This window comes from Littorina saxatilis, linkage group LG11 (assembly GCF_037325665.1).
Source record: "Littorina saxatilis isolate snail1 linkage group LG11, US_GU_Lsax_2.0, whole genome shotgun sequence".
NCBI lineage: Eukaryota > Metazoa > Mollusca > Gastropoda > Littorinimorpha > Littorinidae > Littorina > Littorina saxatilis.
The window spans coordinates 3,601,312-3,608,445 of NC_090255.1; the positions used below are offsets into that span (position 1 = coordinate 3,601,312).

At 40.5% G+C, this 7,134-nt stretch overlaps 1 long non-coding RNA gene across 1 annotated transcript in view; it reads right to left on the reverse strand.

Annotated features, from left to right (window-relative positions):
- Nucleotides 1–6,460: 6,460 nt before the first annotated feature.
- Nucleotides 6,461–7,134, reverse strand: part of LOC138979455 (uncharacterized) — a 34,983-nt gene continuing 34,309 nt past the window's right edge. Inside the window, exon 4 of the long non-coding RNA XR_011460038.1 lies at nucleotides 6,461–7,134. This exon is cut by the window's right edge and continues 448 nt beyond it. This is a non-coding gene — a long non-coding RNA (uncharacterized lncRNA).

A 7,134-nucleotide genomic window follows, 5' to 3' on the forward strand; every position in this document is an offset into this window, starting at 1 on the left:
TTTGGTCCACCACTCTTAGTCGTGCCCCCCCCCCTCTCTCTCTCTCTCACCCCCCCCCCCCCCCCCCCCCCTCCTGCTACTGTTTGGTCCGAGCGGTAGGCCTATTGAGCAGCGTCTTTGGTGCATCCTACCACAGGAAGGATCATGCGCGGTATGCACCCTACCTGATAGTCAAGTAGCGGCCATGTCAAAAGTGTCATGCACTCAATATTCTCCAGCAAAAGAAGGTCACACCCCATCTTTAGGCAGTATATGTGACTAATACCATACCCCCCACCCGGATACCTACCAAAATTCAACAGTCTGGCTGCTCAATATCAGTGTGCCAAGTCACAATTTCTTTTTAGAATATATACTTTCCGCTTAAAACTCAAGTTGAACCTCTGGTACTGCCTGAGAAACTTTACTTCTATCATGTACAAACTGAACGTGAAATCACTGAAACTCTGAACAACGAACACTGACTCGGTCATTGTCACCCTGAGTCAGGACTGAGTGTTGATTTGTGGCCCTGTCTAGGTGGAGAGATAGTCTACTGACCTTACACAGTTCAATGTAAACACTGCTTTTTAAACAAATGACAGTTTGACAGAGAACACTGACTGGGCTCCTTGTGTTTCTCTCCCTATCGTTTTGTATCCTTTTGCGGATTATGACTTTATTCGGTTATTCTGCAGAAAAACAGAAATGCCGCTGCAGAAGAAAAAAAATTCTGCAGCATTTTTTAATAATGATGCCATCATCCGCCGAAGCATTGTTTTTTTCTGCTAAGGATTTGTTTTGTCTTTCATATCGTATGTCAGCATCATAGTTGCATATTTTACATTTGGGAACTGGCTTTTAAAACTGATCCGGCGAAAGTTGCGTATGGAGTTCCTGGCCCGATCTAGAAAGAACGTACATTTTATATTTGAAATAGAAGTATAGTTTGGAGGGGGAAAAAAGGTAACAAAATAATTTGATACAGGGTGTAATGGTCAGTTTTACTTGCTTACCAATAGCCATATCATCTCTCTTTAAACATACGAATCCTGGTACTGTCTGTAACATGTTTTCACACACACAAAATTCATGGAGAGAAAAATGAAGGGGAGGGAGGGAGGGGGCATAACAGTGAGGATGTACTGATCGGACCCGGCGTGGCCGATAAAAGGTCAGAGTAGAGCAACGCCCCATTGCCTCGCGGCTTCAGTAGCTGGCAGTCAAGGATCCAGAGCAATTCTATACACAGAAAGCACATCACCTACTCGCCGTGTACCAATAAAAGTTGTTTCATTTTTTTGCATCAAGCTGAACCAAGCGACCCTAATGTAATCATAGCAGACGACATGTGATCGAAAATGTGTCATGTGACTTAGCAGCTGATAAATTTGTGAAGAAAAGAAGCGTTCTTTGCGATTCGTAAAGGCGACATTCGAGCGAAGTTCCTGTTCTTATTGAGCAGTTTCTCTTCTTTCATAATGACTTTACTGGTTACAAGAGAGCACCGAGTCATTGCAGTATGCATATTTATATATCTTGATCAAGTTGATGTCTTTTGTGCAGTACGCTTTATTTAGTTGTTGCTTGTCTTCGTTTGTGTTTTCCACAGGCACATGCGCAGCCCTCTAAACACACCGCACCCCCCCCCCCCCCCCCCCCTTGTACGTTGGTCCAAGCGAAGTTCCGTTGTATGATTTACTCCTTGATTTTATTTGTTCTGCTGCATTAGCATTGCCTCGACAACGTAACAGTTCGCAGCTGTTGTTGTTTGTTGTTGCTGCTGTGTATGCAGATGCAACCTGGCTGTTGGAACTGTTCTTTCTCAAAGGTGTTTTGACAGTTAAGTTTGTTGCATATATACGTACAGATCTTCTAACTGTATGCAGTTTTGATTAATTTTGATTAAGAGTTATATATTTGATATAATTACTCACTCTTTTAGTTTAGATTTTTAATCTTTATTCTATTGTAGAAAGAGAGGAGGAGGAAGAAGATCGATCATTACCTTAGTTTGATTATTATTTTGCAGGTTGTGAAACTGCAAAACAAGTGGGAATGATTGGGAGACTTCCAAGGGTGCGCACCACATGTCATGGAACAATTTGCATTCTTCTGTTTGACAGTGAACATGTGAGCATTTCAGTTTTCACCCTCTTTTGTAAATCACCCGAGAGACCAATATAATCTTTTACATGGGAAAGGATAATCCTCCCAGGAAATATACCAACCAACTGCTCTTTGTATGTGTATAATGTTTAAACAAATCTTAGGTAATACATAGATGTAACAAAACACAGTTATGCACAGAAAGGAGCCTGGTTCAATTACAGCAGCACATACAATTGTAGGATGCAGTATAACAATTATCATGTAACAGGTTCAGCAGATTTCTTTCTTTATTTGGTGTTTAACGTCGTTTTCAACCACGAAGGTTATATCGCGACGAGGGAAAGGGGGGAGATGGGATAGGGGAAAGGGGGGGGGGGGGAGGTTCAGCAGATGTTTTGATTTACGGTACGAGAGTGTTTAAAGAAAGGGAAGGACAGTCGATTTTCAACAAGTTTGAGTGAAAACGTGCTAAGGCTGCTTTTTTGGTGTTTACAGCTCAGTCCTTTCTGAAAAGTTGAATAGTTTACCTCAAATTTGGCATGAAATTCAACATTATCTATGGCAAATCCATGCACCGAATACCAGATGAATGCATGTCAAGAAGCGTTTGAGCAGAAAGCGAAAGAAAGCGGTGAGTGTGAGAACTTTATGGTCAAGCACAGCCAGTTTTTGTGTCTCAGTGCATGTAATGCTGTATACATATAATTATATGAGTTGTTCTTCTGTACTGGTGACAAAAAGGGGAAATACAGATCAAAATTTAGATTTGTAGTTTTGTTTTTGAAATATAGCTTTTCGTAAAGCAGAAATACTGTATCTGATTTACAAAAGAAAAAAATCACTGGTTTACATAGTTCTTACATAATCTAATATATAAAGCTGGTTTCTGTGACGCCAGTGTTCAACATCCTAAGCTTGCAGCACCACAACAAAATAAATGCCATTACACATTTAATTATTAGTGATAGCAGACATAAAACCATCCTGAACTCAGGTCAAAATGAGTTACTTCCCTTCGGGTCTCATTTATCCCTGCCTTTGTTTTCCTTCTCTGGAGAGGAAACTTTTTTTTTTTTTTAACATATTTAGAGCTTTTTGTAATGTGTTATTAATATAAGCAGATTCGCGATCGTCGATAATGATTTTTCATGGTGTTGTGTAATTTTTAAATTACAAAGCAATTGATATGTAAGACAGTTTCAAGGGAGCTATCTTGCGCGGGTGTATTTATTGTGCAAACAACTCTAAATAAGGCAAAAGTGTCACGTGATAATCAACTTTGGCTACGAAGCAGACGATACTTTTTTTCCGTAACCAGTTGGGAGTGATGCAACAATATCACGGTCTCCTTCCCACAGCAGTCTCAACATTTCGACTTGTTTTAACCTGAGAACGATGTCTTTATTTTATAACTGTGAAAAACAGAACGGAGATCACTGTCGAAGTCAGCCAATCTGCAATCACTTTCGTCTCAGTTGGGAGATAACTCTGTATTCTTGTTTTGATAGATTCCGCGCAGTAATTACGCATCCTGTCGGAGAGACCATGAGCGATAGCGTGGACCGATGATTATCAGAATGACATAAAACATGAAAAGTAATGGAAAATAATCTTCAGATGCTCACAACAAACTGGTAATGATTATGTTCAACTCTGCATGGGATAAAAGCATCGAAATGGCAGCGATCATGCCGAAAATGGCAACATCTTTTCGTTTCGTTCTGCTTCAAGTTATGTCTCTAGTCTTTCGTCACTATTTATGGTCTCGTTAAATATTAAAGATTTACCTCTTTTTCAAAAGGTTAGCTAGCGGGGAGATTCACTCGAAGCACATTTACCAAAGTTATGCTGCCAAATCATCATCATATATCAACATTTCACCACACAGATCGATGCAAACAGTCGTTGTAGATGTGACTTTCACATGACCAAAGACTACTTACTAGTAGTAGCAGACGACAAACAGAGCAATCCAATGAAGAACAGTTACTCCGGTTATTCGTCTTCGGTTATTTCCCCTGCCATAATGGGGCCGTCACACGCTGCAATTTTCCTAAGATTTACACAGTCACACGGCCGACTGAGTCTTAGAAAAGAGCTACGACAAAGCTACGACTCTGTCTTATGAGATTACCTCGTAGCTTAATGGGCAACTTGGTCTATCCCCGAGAGACTGTCGTAGGGCAATCGTAGCGCAAAGCCAATCGGCCATCACGCCGTGACTTGAAACAATGGCGGACAGTGTCTTTTTGTCGATTCAAAACATTTTGGAAGAATAGTTTCTTACTCAGATATAAAGGAGATGTTTTAGGCGTGTACAGTGGTCGGGAACCTTTAATTGCAACTGTCTGGGAACTTACTTTCTCACATTGGCATAATGCTGGAAGTTATTTTTCAGAAAGGTAGAGCGAAGTTCGAACATTAGCGTCTGCTCTTGCGCAGCGCGTTTGCTGTGTTCACTGTGATACGTCACTTCCGCTTCCCCCCTCGCATGGAGTTATTGTTCGTCAATCGTTCATCGTGTGCCGGGTCAATGGCCTAAGATTTGATGTGCGATCGGCTCTTGATTGGATCGCTGGAATAAATCTCACGATTGAATCGCCCGTGTGACGCCAACTTAAGTTTTCTTGCAGATCTGTGGTTTGTAATTCATGTAGTGAAATCAACTAGTGTCAGTGGAAGATTTGTCCAGTCTTTTCAGCCTATGAAGCACCATAAGTTTTATGCCGACAGAAGTCTTTTTGGGACAACATGATGATTGACTTCATTTAAGTGCCAAAAGGCGAAGATATCGACAAGAATGAATGCATTTGACATAAAATGAAACATTCATAGACTCACCAGAGCTGCCAAAGAGCCTTCACTTGTGCAAAATGATGATTGTAATCAGACGGGTATCAGAAACAATCTCTTGGTAACCTGCGCATCTCCCTCCGTGGCGACGTGACAGCGCACATTTGTTTGTTTATCGCATCACATGTGTGGCGTGTAATCTCTGAATCAGTGCGTTATCTGCGTTCCCAGGGTAATTCAGTGTGAGTGGAGGTAACCTGCGCATCATGTGTGACGGCATGAACAAATTTGATAGCAATGTTTTATGCAGGAAGTAAATTTCATTGATTCTGGCTCAGTCTTATAAGTGTTTTGGTAGTGTTTCTGCTTTCCTACTTTGAAGCTCATTTGGAGCGTTACGCTGATCAAAGTGAGGTACCCAAAGTATGACGTGGTATGCAGGTTATGCCTTGGAACACACTCGTATTTCAACAAGACACTAATAAATGGCAACTGTTTTATTCGAAAATATTTAAATATTAACAACATAAATTCGATTGTTATCAACAACTTAAAAACGTGAGGTAAGTCGGCAAAGACGCTCCTACTAGTGTTCTTTTCCGTTTTGGGTCGCCATATTTGCTACCATTTTCACAGTAAATTTTAATATTACCATATGTATTGAATGATCGTAGTATTTTCTTTGATTGTGCTGATTTTACTATTTCTCTATTATGTACTGCCGGTGCTTGGTGACCAGAGAAATTCAAGTTTTACGCCCTCACGGCAAAGCCATTAGGGGCATGTTCCCGGGTTTTAACCCGACTTTAGATGAGATACATAGAGAATACTACATGGCTTGCAGTGTCGTACCGGATTTACACGAGTTGTTTTTTTAAATATTGAACTGCGAGCGAAAGCGAGCTGTTCACTCTTTGAAAAACCAACGAGTGTAAATTGTGATTCTATTTATGAGCTAGGAGTGAAAGAGTTAGTGTGGTGTGGGTGTGTTGGTGTCTGTTGTAACTGCAAGAGTAATTAACTGGGAAATTAGTACTTAAATAATTGTTGATTGGTTTTTTTGGGGGGATTAAATGTTGAATGTTATGTCTCGTTTGCCTAGGAATGCACTAAGTATGATTGGTGGTGCACTTGCGTGAACTTGTGTGAGTGACAGACAGTGCCGCCTCAACTTTCACAAAACACGGATATGACGTACTTCATTAAAGACATTTATATATATTAAAAAAAGTGTTTAGCTGGGGAAATCATTTGCAGAAACTCTCGTGTAAAGTTTCATGAAGATCGGTCTAGTGTTTTCTCTGAATCGCTCTAGACAGACAGACAGACACACACACACACGCACACACACACACACACACACACACACACACACACACACACACACACACACACACACACATATTCCACCACCCTCGTCTTGATTCCCCGTTTAGAAATCATGTTAACACATTTATTCAAAACCTTACGAAACGAAAACAGACACAACAAAAACATTTATAAAAACATCAGCAAGATGAATCATACAAACAAACGAAAACACACAAGGGCAATACAAAGAAAGTCAACTGTCAAATTTTAAGTTGCATATGTTTTAATGTTGAAACAAAAGAGTGTTCCAGTTTGGCTTGGTTCGCGAAGCAATTACGTCATTTCGCGATCTGTAGTTTGGTCACCACAAATTCGTCAAACGTCCTTGCGTTGACAACAAACCAAGTGTCATCCACGCAGTTTACTAGTCCAGTTTGTAATATGTGACCGGATCTGACAAAATGGTAGATAACTCGCGGGAACCTCTTTTGAGATACATTGAATATACCAATGTAGGTCAATTTTGGGAAAATTGGGTTATTGGCATTTTGGGATAGTTTTGGCACTTCTACACACATATTTGCCTGTTTTTGGATGTCAGTGGCTTATAAATGCCTCCAAATCGATATTTGATCAACCTACCATGCCCTAAATAAAGAAAAAGGACGCGAGATCGTCGTCAGATTGAATTACAATAACATTAATATGCTTCCATTTGAAACTTGTCGGTCTTCATCGTGGATTGACGCCCTCCCAAAGCCTAATTGAAGCCCTCCGTCGCTTCGCTCCGTCGGGCTTCAATTAGCTTTGGTCGGGCGTCAATCCCCGATGAAGACCTCGAAGTTTCAAATGGAAGCATGTTAATGTGTACATAATACTTAAAATATCCAGCTTATGCTTTACAAACTAAGACAATAAATTATTTGAGAGAAGGTTTAA